Source organism: Danio rerio, chromosome 6 (genome assembly GCF_049306965.1).
Source record: "Danio rerio strain Tuebingen ecotype United States chromosome 6, GRCz12tu, whole genome shotgun sequence".
Taxonomy (NCBI): domain Eukaryota; kingdom Metazoa; phylum Chordata; class Actinopteri; order Cypriniformes; family Danionidae; genus Danio; species Danio rerio.
In genome coordinates this window covers 45,733,107-45,749,598 of record NC_133181.1, presented here as the reverse complement: position 1 = coordinate 45,749,598, position 16,492 = coordinate 45,733,107, and the positions used below count along the sequence as shown (strand labels likewise).

The 16,492-nt window shown below is 36.0% G+C and overlaps 2 protein-coding genes across 80 annotated transcripts in view; both read left to right on the top strand.

The window, feature by feature from the left end:
* The first annotated feature begins 1,466 nt into the window (after positions 1 to 1,466).
* Positions 1,467 to 16,492, top strand: part of lrrn1 (leucine rich repeat neuronal 1) — a 125,749-nt gene continuing 110,723 nt past the window's right edge. For 7 of the 46 annotated variants that reach the window (XM_073953168.1, XM_073953153.1, XM_073953167.1 and 4 more), the window contains exons 1-2: positions 11,294 to 11,546; positions 13,514 to 13,622. The gene's annotated coding sequence lies outside the window, so the exon portion shown is untranslated. Of the gene's footprint in view, positions 1,762 to 1,825; positions 1,942 to 11,293; positions 11,547 to 13,513; positions 13,623 to 16,492 lie in introns of those variants that run through there. The other 39 variants (XM_073953134.1, XM_073953138.1, XM_073953128.1 and 36 more) reach the window with 26 other exon arrangements.
* glyctk (glycerate kinase) overlaps positions 1,473 to 16,492 on the top strand; it is a 182,673-nt gene continuing 167,653 nt past the window's right edge. For 4 of the 34 annotated variants that reach the window (XM_073953249.1, XM_073953254.1, XM_073953252.1 and 1 more), the window contains exons 1-3: positions 1,499 to 1,652; positions 1,826 to 1,941; positions 13,514 to 13,622. The gene's annotated coding sequence lies outside the window, so the exon portion shown is untranslated. Of the gene's footprint in view, positions 1,762 to 1,825; positions 1,942 to 13,513; positions 13,623 to 16,492 lie in introns of those variants that run through there. The other 30 variants (XM_073953272.1, XM_073953266.1, XM_073953261.1 and 27 more) reach the window with 24 other exon arrangements.

Sequence of the window (16,492 nt, the reverse complement as noted above, 5' to 3'; positions counted from 1 at the left end):
ACTGAGCCACACGTGAAGGTGCCTCTGCCTTCCATTCAATCAGTTCAATCAAAATTTTAGTGCTCCAACACATTCACCTACAGTACTTGCTAGTTTCTTATCAATAATGCCTTGACCTTAAAAAGACTGTCTTCCACTAAAGGGTAAGACACTACAGGAAATGGTTACTGTGACCCAGAAAATGCTCTTTAAAGTACTATGCACTTCAGAAATAAATAAATAATAGTAAAAAATGTTTGTATTTTTTGTCTTGCTTTTTCCAGAACAGGTAAAAATAAATCCATAAACAGTTAGTACCAATAGAGTGTGAAGAAATGATGAGGAAATGTTCATTTTTGGGTGAACTGTACCTTTGAGTCTCTGAAATAATAAACCTACAGTAGGTCTTCTAGCCTGTTAAGGAAAACTTAATTGCAATGCAAACAAGTGGATTTTTCTCACATGATTTTTCATCTAATGTATTTTGTCATTTTGCTTCTCAAGTAGGCATCTTGATTTAGATATTTAGATATTTCTTAGTGGAAAATGAGCGAAGATAGTAAGGAAGAAATGTAATTTTTACACTGAATGCTGACTTAACTGTGTGAGTTAACTAAACTTACTGGGATGACTGACACAAATGATCTGATACACTTCCTATTTTTAACATGTTTACAGCTTGTATGTGCATTTACAGCATCTGAATGAGAAGTTACATAATCAGATAATCCTTTGGTAAAATGAGCTGTGAAATGGAGCAGTCCCCAGAGCAATCAACTCACAGCAATGTAGTAATGGGTCTCTCTTTTCTTTTCTTTTCTTTTCTTTTCTTTTCTTTTCTTTTCTTTTCTTCTCTTTTTCTTCTGAAAATGTGATAGCAAAAAGAACTGCATGATGCCGTTTTCTGATAATTGATCTTCCACAAATTTGATTAGATTTTTCATTATCTGTCTTTAATAATGTGCAAATATTTAAGGCATTGAACTTTTTTACCGTTAATCTAATGCTTCAAAAACGTAGCTACTGTTTTTCAGAATGTTCAGTGAATGTAACAAAATAAACACACCAAGAACAGTTAAGAAATCATCTGATCATTATGATATGGATATGCACAATCGTGTTCTGCATTTCTCTGGCATTGGATGAGGTAAACTAAATATTACATATGATAGTCAAATCTATATATCCTATAAATAAAACTATCTGAGGTTTGCATTTTTTGTTAATATACTGTATGCTAGAGTGGCATAAAATCTACAATTCATTCTGTTGATTTAAATATATTTTTTTTCTTGAATGCTCTTTAACGTCTAACAATTTATATGAATCACAGAATCATTGTTTTTCTTATGGCCAGAAAATATAATACTGAATATTTTTAGACATACCTTGAAATTTGTGAAAGATATATGAAATAGAAGATAAAAATTACACTTAATTAAAGTGTATGTACATTTTATTAAAAATGTCGATAGGCTACTTTATTTCTAAATGAATTCCCCTTCCGCCATAATCACATGATGGTCGAAAACTACATGAAGGCCCAGACAATTTGTAAACAAAGAGGCCGCTGTCATTGTGGGATCATTTTCCGTCAGGAATAACTGATAAATCATCCCAGAAGACCAGTGGAACTAGATGGTGACATTCAAGAAGATAACATCGTGTAACACGTAAGTTATTGATTCTTAGGGTAGTTACATAATAATTGACAGGACGACGACTTGACGCTTCCGAAAAAAGCCACAGGAGGTTAGCGTCTTCTTGAATTTGTTCTCTTGGGTAAGTTACGCATGTGCATTAGCTTGGGCAACCTGAAAAACATTTGATTTTTTGTCACTTTTAGAAACATCGGCGATGCTAAAGATGGAATATCGAAAGCGAAAGCACGGAAATCAGTTTTGGAATATTTAAAGTAGCCTATACCCATTTAACCAGAAAAGGAGCTGTCAAGAGGACGAGGTAAGTGCTTTTTAATCAGTCTTTGTTTGTACCTTTGTTAAAAGTCACTCTTAATTAGCATTTACTCTGACCGGCCACTTTATTAGGTATACCTGTCCAACTGCTTGTTTACGCAACTGTCTAATCAGCCAATCACATGGCAGAAACTCAATGCATTTAGGCATGTAGACATGGTCAAGATGATCTGCTGCAGATCTCGATCTCAAACCGAGCATCTGAATGGGGAAGAAAGTTATTTAAATGATTTTGAACCAGGCATGGTTGTTGGTACCAGACTGGCTGGTCTGAATATTTCAGAAACTGCTGATCTACTGGGATTTTCACGCACAACCATCTCTAGTGTTTACAGAGAATGGTCTGAAAAAGAGAAAATATCCAGTGAGCGCTGGTCTGTGGGCTCAAATGCCTTGGCAGGGTAAAAATTTGGCATCAACAACATGAAAGAATGGATCCATTCTGCCTTGTAACAACGGTTCAGGCTGGTGTTGATGTAATGCTGTGGGGGATATTTTCTTGGCACACTTTTGGTCCATTAGTACCAATTGAATATCGTGTAATGCCACAGCCTACCTGGGTATTGTTGCTGACTTTGTTCATCCCTTTATGACCACAGTGTACCCATCTTCTGATGGCCACTTCCAGCAGGATAACGCACCATGTCATAAAGCACAAATCATCTCAGACTGGTTTCTTAAACATGACAATGAGTTCACTGTACTCAAATGGCCTTCACAGTCACCAGAACTCAATCCAATAGAGCACCTTTGGGATGTGGTGGAATGAGAAATTCTCATCACAAATCTGCAGCAACTGCGAGATGCTACCATGTCAATGTGGACCAAAATTTCTGAGGAATATTTCCAGTACCTTATTGAATCTGTGCCACAAAGGATTAAGGCAGCTCTGAGGCAAAATAGGGTCCAACTGATACTAATAAGGTGTACCTAATAAAGTGGCCGGTGAGTGTAGATATCTCAGTAGTCGTCAACTGTCATCATGGAAATCACGACTGAACTTGTAGTTGTAGTGTAAAATAAATAGTACTGCAAGAAACGCACCAAAAAGCCTATCAAGCACATTCACTGTTTGTTTTAATGTACAAAACAAGATTTGTATCATTATTTTAAAAATAGAATCCAGTCAAAATAAGAAAATAATTTAAGGGCACGGCGGAAGTAATTTAAACTGGAGGTGATGCAGAGGAAGTGAGCTGGAAATGGGATGAATAGATCAGATCTGTTCATAATAAGACTTTGATGCTTGCTGACACCATTAGCTCTGGTAAATCAGAGGCTTTCAAAGAAAAGAACCAGATCAATGAATGTGACACAACAAGGCTTTGAAATTTCCATACTTGCTTTGAAAGTTGGGCACCATAAGGACATATGAGCTGAAATTGGTATTATGGTAAGCACAAGATTACAACAAATAATGTTGAATTCAAAATGATGATCAACAATAGACCGCTGATATTATTTTTGACCACTTGTGTTTTTTTACACTTTGATGTTGCAAGAGCTTGCATAATTTTGTGATTGCTTATAAACACTTGAGATTTTATCTTGAAATAAACCAAAAAAAAAAAAAAAAATTCAAATCCACCATTATTAAGTCTTAAACTTTAATGTAAATCTCTGTGCTTTATTATTAGCGGTTCAAACATCCAGTTTTAGCAGCAGCTTGATGTTAATCTAATTAAAAACAGGTCTATGCTTTGTGATCAGACTTTCCCTCAGGATATACAGTACGCTTAAGCTTTGTGTGTATTGAGATTTTTTTTTCTCGTCAAGAAGCTATAGTTTCCTAAATTCTGATTTGAGTTATGATTTATTTGAACACATGGTATGGAAACTGTCCTTTACTGTCCTTAACTGTCCTTATTACTGTACTTTATTTATTGTCCTTAAAGATATATTGGGAAAAGCAGGCTTTGACATCCATAGTAAACACTATTAATTTAATGTCAATTAATGGCTGGTTTCCCCCCAGCACTCTTCATAATGTTGTGTTCAACAGAAGAAGAAAAACTGGAACAAGTTTATTGGAGGAAGAGTAAATGATTTTCACATTTGGGTGATCTATCCCTATAAAATTTGGATGGAAACATCTTTGTGCGTTATTGTGATCAAATATTGACCACATACTTGCCAGCAGAATTGACAATCTACTAAATCAACTGATTATTATTTGCATATTGCATTTATGATTTCTATTTCAGCCATTTTACGTTTGCCACTATACTACTACTTGCTATTTTTGTATATCTTGCAGCTGTCATTTTCAAAAAGCTGTTTATGTCGATTGCGAGGTCATACAGTCCCATTCCTCTCTTGAGCCCTGTATGGTGCACGCAAACATGTACGTGATGAAACACTGATCAAGGCATTTTGATCTTAATTTGTAGAACTCTCAGGGGAAGAGCTTATCATCCGTCCCCTATTGAGCACGTGTGAAAAGCACAAGCTCTCCATATACATGCTTATTTCTCCACTGCATTTTCTTCATACACAACCCAGTGAGCATAAGACAAATATAACCAGAGTTACCTTTTCCCATTTTATGCCATACTGGGTGTTGTCTGGATGAAAGTTGGACACAAAAGCACCTCTTAGATCCCAGTGTATTTGGTTATGAAGAACAGTGCACTTATAAGCATGTTATCATCACCACCTGTGCTTATTTAAATCCAAGTCATCAAAGCCTGCTGGGTAAACGTGTCTTCCTCAGGACTAAATAGACAACTGAATGCACTCACCATGCATTCACGTGCACATCTGCCACACGTTTTCTTTTCATTAAACAACCCCCTGAAAGGTTTAAGTCACTACACACTCTACAGGTACAGGATCATCATCCACGTGAGACTTTTTGTAAAATAAACAAACATTATGTTCCATGATGGATCTGAGAGGCTTACTTCTTTTCACTTTCTTTTTTATTGCGATTTTAAGATCTAATAGATGAAAGGAGTGCATGACTCATGTAAATGACCCTGAAAGAAAGGGTCAAGACTAGAGCAATCAACATTTTCACTCATACTTAATGAGTTTCTCCAGCATACACCTAAACAAAATGCTATGTTTTTACTTCATCGTCATTCACAGTATGGTTGTCTTGGGCAATATTTGCTTAAGGTTACTTGAGGGTTTAAGACATTATTCACTGTTTTCTTCTGTTTCTACCTGGAGTTTTGTATTCGTAAAGTTAATCAAGGATGACTCTATACCAGATATTCATTCATTCATTCATTAATGTTCTTTTCGGCTTAGTCCCTTTATTAATCCGGGGTCACCACAGTGAAATGAACCGCCAACTTATCCAGCATGTTTTTACGCAGCGGATGCAATTCCAGCCACAACCCATCTCTGGGAAATCTATACCAGATAACATGTCTGAAATGCAGCAGATTCTGACTTGGCTGTACTGTAGTTTATCTAGTGAGTACAGCTGTATTTGTCTGGAGTTCAGAGATAGTCTTTGAACCAGGAGTCACAAATCTCGTTCCTGGAGGTCCGGTGCTCTGCAGGGTTTAGCTCCAACTTATTTGATACGGGTTGGAGCTAAAATCTGCAGGGCACTGGACCTCCAGGAACAAGTTTGGTGATCCCTGTTTTAGCCCCTTTCACAACGTGATACCGGTATCCGGAAAATTTCCGGAACGACTTTACCGGTAAATTAAAAAAAGCGCTGTTCACACAGGCGAGGATGTTATGGATTTTTTTCCAGAAAAGAGCCTTCACACATGCATTTCAAAATACCGGTAAATTCTGACAACATTAAACAGAAATGAGCTCTAAATGGCTGCGCTTGTATTTGTAAACATTTGACTACATTACAAACTCTGTGAATGGATCAGTGTTGTGAACAACTTTGATGAAAGCAAAGAGAAACACTTTCAATGTTCATAATATGTGTGTGTGCTGGCGCTCACCAGCTGCTTTACGTCAAACCTGCCAACATTTCACACCTGAAAATTCCGGGAGTTTTCCAGGAGACAGGACCATATAGGAGATGGGCGGGAGATGAAAAACGGGAGAGTTGGCAGGTTTGCTTTATGTGCACACGCATCAGAGCTTGAAGGTAAACAAACAACGGCTTATCATAAGCATTTTATCGATAATTATTTACACAGTTGGCATTAAGAAGGAAAATAGAAATGTTAGCTTAACATCTTGCTAGATGTTAGTCAGATAACGTTTCTATGTTCCTTCTTAAAAATTCACAGGCTTTAATTCTCACAAACCGCGCGGATGTGAATGTGTCTGAGTGTTCTGATTGGCTAAAGAAGACATCTTACGTCAGCATGTTCTAGAAGTGAATGCGCTATCTTCCGGCAATCTTCTTTCTGCGTTCACAAAGTGCAGCGTTTCGGCAAATTACCTTAATGTTACAACTTCTTTTTCCAGATAATAGGGGGAATGAATTAACCGGTGTTTTCAAAAGCCTGTTCACACATCCAGACCTTTCAGAAAATAATTGTCGGTAATTTTCCGAAAAGGTCTGTATGTGTGAAAGGGGCCATTCAACATTTTCTTGATCCTGTATTTTAGCATAATTTACATTTCTTTTCTTTTCTGCAGAATCCAGCATGAATTAGACAGCTTAACAAACTTTTTCAAAGAATTTGTTTGACTCAGCTGTAACATCATCAATATTGTAGGTGTAATCTTTAAAGGCATAGTACATAATTTTTGCTGTGCATATTCTTAACAAACAAAGATGTACTTTGATAAGGCCATGACTGAGTGTGGAATCATGGGAGTTTTCATCTTCATTACTTCCTATGGGACTCCAACTTAAATTATTTAAAACTTATTGTCATGGCAGTCTGAAACAGTGAAAATTGAAATGAGAGCACTAAAGCAATTATGGGATGAGTACTACTAGGCAGAAAAGCAGCAGAGCTTTTGTTATGCCACAGTCCTCCATTCAGATCTAGCTGCAGACTTGCACATGCAAGCTGAGACACAAAGTCTCAGGCCCCATTTACACTAATATGCTAAAAAAGTTTTAAAACGGCGTTTCAGAATGAAAACGATCCACATCCAAGCTGGCGTTTCACCTAGCATTTCTGAACAACTCTCCATCCACACTACACTACTGAAAATGCACATCACGTAACCACACACACTCTCTGAAATCTGAGCTCCAGGCAGTCAGTGGAGGCTTTGAGCACAAAACCCCAGGTGAGAGTTGTGCACCTCAGACCATCATGAATCACTTTATCTAATCACACTATATTTGTTAAAGGTGATATTTAATTCATCTTGTTGTTTTCAGCACTCGAAAACTTCAGGGTAGTGTGAATAGATGGCATAACCATAGCAAAAGTTAGCGTTTTAAAATGAAAGCCTATTAGTGTAAACAGTGCCCTAGACCTATGCACCCAATGGAGCTTGTGATATTACTGTGAGGGGTAGGTGTGTGCATAAAAATCATTGCATGCAGCTCAGCTTACATGTGCACCCGTCTGGGGCTCGTCGTGATCACATGTGGAAGAAACAGAACTGTTTTATCATATTAAATAAATACATGTTGGGTTTTTGTTATATTGCTGCAATGTGTAGTCTAATAAAACACAAAATAGTAAAGGGTCTTTGGTGTCTTGAGACCAGCTCAAAATTGAAACATAAGAGAGACAATGCAGACCAGGTAAATTGTAAAAAGAAATTCCTCGTTATTTAGTGAACTGAACTCATGATCCAAAAAATAAATAAATAAATAAAAAAATAATATAAAAAATCAAAACGACAGGCAGGAAGGTCTGCCTAATCAAACTCCCCTCTCATGTCAAATGTTGGACTCTTTATCTCAGGTGAGATGACCCATCCAGAAACCAGGAACCATGCAGGGTCTGTAAATCACAAAAGAGAACCAAAACAAACAGGTCCAATATGGCACCCAACAGGTGTTTCCCTGTTTTCTATAAAACCAAACCAGAAATTAATAGTGTGTGACGTCATTAAAATTAACACACAACGCATGCTCCGAGTCACTAGTTAAATTGCTTATTTCTCTGAATTTAAACATTCTTTGAAACATTTGGGATAATGTAAGTACATAATTCAGCAAAATATGTAACACTGTTGTAGTGTTTCTTTTATATTTTATTGAAAATATCTTAAATATGGTACATTTAAGGATTAATTTGATAGTTTTTAAATATGTTTATATTATTATTTATAATTTTTTAATCAGTAAATATTTGTTCAACAAATTAGAGAAGAATGCAGTATATTTATCTGCAAGCCACCAAATCAAACAGTGGATATATAGTTTGTCAAAACTGAGGAGAGTTTTAAAAAAGTACTGTTGGTTACCCAGCATGCTTTGTTGCTTGTGTAAAATCATAGTAATTTTGATCTGATTACTCCCACGCCTGTGTTTTCACACCTGGCTAGTTTGGAGCATTTGTTTCTGAATCTTTTGCATTTGAAGGTTAATCATAAAAATGGACATTGACTTACTATGTACTCGTTTCAAACCTTTATTATTCTGTCTGTTGAAATACTTTGAAGAATGTTGTGACTCCAGTACCCAATGATATCCATAGGTGAAAGAAATAATAATCACCCAGTTAGCAAAGAATTCTGGTCCAGATTTGCCATAAATCTGGCACAGCAGGCATTCATCCGGCACTGGCATACAGTGGGCTAAACATGGCCCTGGTTTGACAAAGGCGGCACCATCTTTAATGCAGCACACAATACTTGTGCCAGATGAATAAGGTAGTCTTTGGCCCAGATGTTAACAATTTATACGTGGGCCATGTAATAATAACACAAAATAAATACTACCAATCAGGGTGCTTTGAGAAAAACACACCCATAGCACGCCTAAAGCACAATAATTCATGAGTTGATCAATTTCATTGCAATCGTGACACACCAACATGTCTGGTCCAGTTCAGGCTCAGTTATGGGGTTATTAACCAGGCTGAGACTTGGCCCAGATTTGGTACATGTTTGGCCCTTGTATGGAAGCCAGACTTTGTCCAGTCATGTACTGTAATTCACGGCAGCATGTGGGCCAAGCAAAAGCTGATTGTGTGGGCCACAAATATTTTACTATGTGGGCATGGAAGTCAAAGGTTATCAGTTTACAACATTCATCTTTCATCTGTATATATACCTTCATGTTTAACATAGAAACTCAAACTTTTTGTAAACAAGTTAACGTGAGAAAATGATGACAATTTTTTTCATCTACAAATATAGAATTTCCTTCTGACATTTGTTTAAAACACCACCAACAACGTCCAGTGATTCTCTTGACAAGAAGCAGTATCCAATGCCAATGGTCCTTGCATATTTAAATGATGCTTGAAAGCATATAAGATGTGGACATTGGTTAAACATGCCACGGATACCTCTTGACAGAAATGACTAATAGTGTACTTTCTGGGTGCAGAGTTGCCATAACAACAAGAAAAATAAATCAGAAGAAACAGTTCTGATGGGATGTTTTGCACATAGAAGGTAGTAAGAATAGAAGCTAATGGGATGCTGTTCCTGCGGTGCACATTTCGCATGATGATGGGTTATGCAAATCGCTCTCAGGACATATCATTTTACCTGAAAGTCTTCATCGATTGTTTGCTATTGAGGATGAATAACACCAATATGTGGTTGTTTAAATGTTGTGGCTCATGTAAATACACAGTTGAAGTCAGAATTATTAGCTGTTAAATTAAAATTATTTTATATTTTGTATGCAATTTCTGTTTAAAAGAACCAAGATTTTAATTTTCAACACATTTATAAACATAATAGTTTTAATAAGTCATTTCTAATAACAGATTTTTTTTTATCTTTGCCATGATGACAGTATATTTTACCATTTTTCAAGATACTATTTTTCAGCTTAAAGTGACATTTAAAGATTTAACTAGTTTAATTAGGTTAATTATAGGGAAGTTATGATAATTAGGGAAGTCATTGTATAACAATGATTTGTTCTGGAGACAACTGAAAAAGCATATTGAGCAAGGGGGCTAATAGTATTGACCTTTAAATGGTTTATAAACACCATGAAACCTGAAACAGCAGCTGACAAAATGTACACATAATTGTTTGTGTGTATTGCTGTTTTTGTCCATGGGGTTTTATTCAAGCCATTTTCCTGAATGCCATCTCACAATGAGGGAAGCTTTTCTCTCGGAAATAGTGTGAGCAATAGATTGGTTGGTCATTGCTCACTGTTTCAAAGAAGAAAATCAATCAACAGTCCAAGTGTGAGCCACTGATTGCTTTCAAGCAAGGAAATGCTGTGTTATGAGCCTAGCTAGATGGTAATCAGTAGTTGTGGCCTTTGGACATAAGAATATTACACAAATGCTAAACGACAAAAAATTAAACAAATTTTTTAGGGATTTCTAACGTGCTTGACATTATCGCTCTGAATTTTCATTTGCCATTAAACCATAATGGATTTTGGCACAGAATGAAGGATGTGCAATTGCATGTGTGATGAATACAAAGCCAGACATTTTCTCTTAACAAGACTTAATGTGCAGTAGTTCCTTACTAAAGGTTTATTTTCACAGTAATTTCCAAGAGTGTGACTGGAATTGAAAGTGTCTAAACATTGTGTTCTTTTGATTAAATAATCCAGTGACATAATGACATTGTTCCTCATCTTCACCTCAGTCCTCAGCACACTGCCCACCTCTGGAGGTCTGCAGATCTGCCTGTGCATTGCATAAGTCAGAGCTTTACAAACTTTATAGACATAAGAAACATTTTCAAGCTTTAATATCCGTGGAAGTGACTGAACTTGTAAGGCTTTTGTATTTATTCTATTCTATCTGAGTGTAAGCATGCACCCTTAAATGGTTTATTGGCACAAATGCTTCCTTCATTATTTTCATCCATTATTTAGATTGTTAAAATGTTCTTTACCGAATCAAATATGGTTATTATTTTTAATTTTTAATATTAAAATATGCATACAAATATTTTAGGCCTATTTTATGAGGTTATGCAATTATCTATGCCATTTTGTGTATTTTTTTATTTTAAGGTAACTTTATATTTGAGGGTTTTTGACAATATAAACTAAGAAAGGTAAAATGCTATTAATTATGTGGTTGGCTGACTTTAATTTCTAAATTTTAAGTTGAATTACCAAGTGACGGAAATGTGTGAATCAAGTCAAGTCTGACATCTGGTGGTAGACAGTAATATAGGGCAGAAAACAAAATAGCACTGCCACTGGTAGGCTACAGAATTTAACGTCGTTTAGTGTCGGCGTTTAAGCAATATATTGCTACTTTTTACAATCCCTCTCTGAAAGATTCTACAAAAATGAACTACAAAAGACTACAAAATGGCGCATCATCACTTGTTTCGGTGAACAGAGGTGTTTGGCGCCATATTTACTTCATAGTTGATATGGCTCCGTGTGGGATTACTTAAGTTTAGATTTAATACGTGTACACAACCTTGGGAAGATTTGGCATATGGTGCACGACTATTATTAAATAACTTTTATGCTCTTTTTACTTTAAATGATGACAGTCTTATCCTCGTTTAGCTACTGTCATATCCTGACAAAATCACCTGTTGTGTTTATAGAACAAAGTCAAAAAGGGTGAGAATGATATGGTGAGTAATTAACATTTTGTACATTTTTTCATTGCTCTCCATGAGTTCAGCGAGTGATTTAATTGTGTTTAATGTAAAACTGTATTTATCCTTTAGTTAAATTAATATCTTTGAAATATCTTTCTTTTGTTTGTGCTGTTGTTTGATGAAGGCTCTATCAGTTCAACATTTCTCCTGAATGAATGTATAATGAGATAATAAATAATGCAAAGAAAGTTTATTTCATGAAGTTTATTTTTAAACTACAAAAGTAATGAAAAGTTTTAATAAACTGTATTTAGTGGAATAACCTTGATTTCCTATTACAGCTTATCAGTCATTCACATTGCTGTTGGGTAATTTTAACCCTGGTGAACAAAATTCAAGCAACTCTGGTTTATTTAATCCCTTTGCTTATGTTAGGTTTTCAGTGAGGTTCAAGTCTGGAGATGCCCATGACAAGGTTGTGATGGGACTCCTAAAATGGGGTTGAATAGAAATAGAGAACGTGTTGGAAATAGAGGACCTTTGAGATGTGGTGGACTTTATCAAAAATCAGCTGCCAGCTTGTGTTTTGTCATATTACTCTGTACAAAACTATTCCCTGGTTGCACAGACGAGGCTTAAGCCTACTTCCAGATTGAAATCAAAGTTTGGGCTGTTTCAACTAAAAACATTCATTCATTTATTTTCATTCAGCTTAATCTCTTTATTCATATAGGGGTTGCCACAGCGGAATAAACCGCCAACCTATCCAGCATATGTTTTACACAGCAGATACCCTTCCAGCTGCAACCCAGTACTGGGAAACATCCATACACATTCATTCATTATGGCCAATTTAGTTTATTCAATTCTCCTGTAGCACATGTTTTTGGACTGTTAAGGAAACCGGAACACTTAAAGGAAACCCATGTAGACACGGGTAGAACATGCAAAGTCCACATTCCAAACTGACCCAGCCGGGACTCGAACCAGTGGCCTTTTTGCTGTGAGGCGACAGTGCTAACCACTGAGCCACAGTGTCGCCTGAAAACATTTTCATGCTGTCATTTAAAAAAAAAAGGATCCAACCTGTTACAAGCAAAGAGTACCTAATAAAATGTCTGGTGAGTCATTAACAAAAGACTAAGCTACACATGGCTCAATTTGTCTTGCTAAGATCCATGAGTCATGATGAGCAACCATGTGTCAGGTTAGCTGAAGTTTAGCCAAGGCAATTTATCATGGCATACAGGATATCTTAAAGAAGAAGCGACAGTTGAATAACGAAAACATGCCTTTTGTGCAGTCGTTTTTACTAACACACACACACACACATACATACATACACACACACACACACACACACACACACACACACACACACACACACACACACACACACATACACACATACAGTTGAAGTCAGATATATTCGCCCCTTGTTTATTTTTCCCCCAATTTCTGTTTAACGCAGAGAAGATTTCTTCAACACATTTCTAACCAGAATAGTTTTAATAACTCATTTCTAATAACTGATTTATTTTATCTTTGTCATGATGACAGTAAATAATATTTGACTTGATATTTTTCAAGACACTTTTATACAGCTTAAAGTGACATTTTAATTGCTTAAATAGGTTAATTTTATATTCTTATTAACCTATTTTGTTATATCTGTTAAAATAAAGCAGCAAGAAGGAATGATGTAATTTTTTTAGATTTCTGTTAAAGAGGTAGTTTAAAAAAAAAAATCCTTCATTGTTTACTTACTATCCACAAGTTTCAATCATCTTTTTGTGTTCAACAGAACAAGAACCACTTACATGTTGAATTCTTATGTGAACTCCCCTTTAATACAGTCATTGATTAATTTTCCTTCGACTTAGTCTTCTCCTATAATACTTTTCCCTTCAAAATGTATCTGCATATAACTGGGAAAGTGTGCTTCGAGTAAATATTTTGTAGTCTGGAGTACTTAAATCTTTCTTCTCATCTTTACTTAGTTTACCAAAGGAAGCAATAGGCTCTGGGGGGCAGTAAAGAGCCATGATAAAGGATCCAACCATTCTGGAAGGAGAATTGAAGAGTTTAGAAGAAAATGCTGAAAATAACGTGAGTAAACATTTAAATGTGACAATTGTTTGGTGAAGACCTTCAATGCTACTCAGACTGAGGAAAGTGCATTAGTCAAGAAAATGACCTTGCACCTCAACATCTGGTACTTTTCATTGATCAGTAAGAGACATATATGCATAGTCAGATTTGCTGGAACAGTGGAAAGAATAATACGAATAATGTTACTTTATTAGGTGACCACTTATAGGGTGTCTGCAGGGTCTTATAAAGTCAAAAACTAAATCTTAGGCCTTAAAAAGTCACCTTAAATTCACTGAAATATTGTGTTGTCGGCAGTTATAGGTCTTAAATCATTTAAAGAGGTCTTCATTTTCTTATGTGCATAAAGTTACCTAATCAGACTGACACTCATCCAATCACCAACAATCCATTTCAGTAAAACTTTTAACAAAAGTTTAATTTTGCAAAAACATTTTTTAAGTTGTGTTTATACCCATATACAGTACCTGTACGAACAGTGACATTTACAGGCTGTTGTAATTTATCATTTTAATGATTTATTTATTGTCAATTATTGTTGTATTTTACATTCATTTATTTTCGGCTTAGTCCCTTTATTAATCTGGGGTCGCCACAGCGGAATGAACCGCCAACTTATTCAGCAAATGTTTTGCGCAGCAGATGCCCTTCCAGCTGCAACCCATCTCTAGGAAACATCCATACACAGTCATTCACACTACAGACAATTTAGCCTACCCAATTCACCTGTACCACATGTCTTTGGACTGTGGGGGAAACCGGAGCACCCAGAGAAAATCCATGGGAACATGGGGAGAACATGCAAACTCCACACAGAAACGCCAACTGACCCAGCCGGGGCTTGAACCAGCAACCTTCTTGCTGTGAGGTGACATCACTACCTACTACACTACCGCATCGCCATTGTTGTATTTTTATAGTATTTAAAACTTATGTTTCAAAAAAATTAAGCTAAATTTTTTGTTGAAAAAAAAAAATTACAACTCGAGTTTGCTTATATTGACATTATTTAAAAACGTGGCTAAGAAATAACCAAATGATGTTGATGTTTGAAGTGATGTTTAATAGAGCAAGGAAATTTTCACAGTATGTCTGATAATATTTTTTCTTCTGGAGAAAGTCTTATTTGTTTTATTTCAGCTAGAATAAAAGCAGTTTCAATTTAAAAAAAAAACATTTTAAGGTCAATATTATCAGCCCCTTTAAACTATTTTTGTTTTCGATAGTCTACAGAACAAACCATTGATATACAATAACTTGCCTAATTACCCTAACCTGCCTAGTTAACTTAATTAACCTAGTTAAGTCTTTAAATGTCACTTTAAGCTGTATAGAAGTGTCTTGAAAAATTATGTACTGTCATCATGGCAAAGATAAAATAAAATAAATCAGTTATTAGAAATGAGTTATTAAAACTATTATGTTTAGAAATGTGTTGGAAACATCTTCTTGCAGTGAAACAGAAATTGGTAAAAAAATAAAAAATAAATAAATAAATAGGGCGGCTAATAACTCTGACTTCAACTGTATATAAAATGTTAAAATCTTTTCCACTAACCCAACCAGACCGTAAGAAAAACAAATCCTTAGCATTTTGCTCTGTATAAGTCTGAAATTTGATTCATAATGGTCTTCAAAAGTCTTAAATCTGACTTGGTGAAACCTCCAGAAACCCTGATTTAGTTGATCAGATGATCCATGAGTATTTGGTGAACAAACAGTGAAGTTCTTCTGAAATCACCAGGGTCTAAGGAAGACACTGGAAGTTAGTAAATGATCCCTGATGGCTTGTTATGTTTGGCACAGCCATGCCAAAATTCTGTCCAATGCAGATGCCTTCCAAGGACATTGATGGGGTGCAAAGACACTGCAGGCATGACTCTGCGTTTCTGCAAACTGCGCTCACATTTGTCTTTATAATCTTCTGCATCGGAGATAATAAGGAGGCAGGAATGGTGTTAATTACCCTCCCAGCAAGATACTGAACAGCATGCCATTATCTTGAATGGGAGACACAGTTAGTCAGGAAAATGTGCTGCATATATTAAGAATATTGCCTATATGTGTGTGGTAGTGTTTGGTACATTAGTTCAAAGGTTGCTGTGGTGTGAAGATATTAACATAATAGTTAAGTTTATTTTCTCTGAAGCTTACAAAGATTTCATTTTGGTAAGGACTGTAAACATATAAATTAAAACTTTGTGCACAATATATTGGTAATTGTTTGAAATGAGAGATTTTTCAGCATTATTTTATGTGGGATATTTTATTTTGTCTTTTTTGTTATCTGCTGTAATTTAATACATTACATTTAAAAAAAAAATGAGGATTTCATTTCATTTAATAGCCCTGATAAATGGAATCTGCTTGAGCAAATCTCAAAATTTATCCATTCATTTTCCTTCGGGTTAGTCCCTTATTCATCAGGGGTCACCGCAGCGCAATGAACCACCAACTTATCCAGCATATGTTTTACATGGCGGATGCCCTTCCAGCTGCAACAAAGTACTGGGAAACACCCATACACACTCAATCACAATTTAGTTTATTCAATTTACTTATAGCGCATCACTTTTTTACTGTGGGGAAAACCAGAGCACCTGGAGGAAAGCTACACAAACACAGGGAGAACATGCAAACGCCTCACAGAAACGTCAACTGGCCCAGACGGGAGTCGAACCAGTCACCGTCTTGCTTTGAGGTAACAGTGCTAACCACTCAGCCACCGTGTTGCCCTGAACCTGAAACACACCTGAACCAGCTAATCAAGCTCTTAGATATACTAGAAGCTTCCTGGCAGATGTGTTGAAGCAAGTTGGAGATAAACTCTCTGGGACACTGGCCCTCCACGACAGAGTTTGGACACC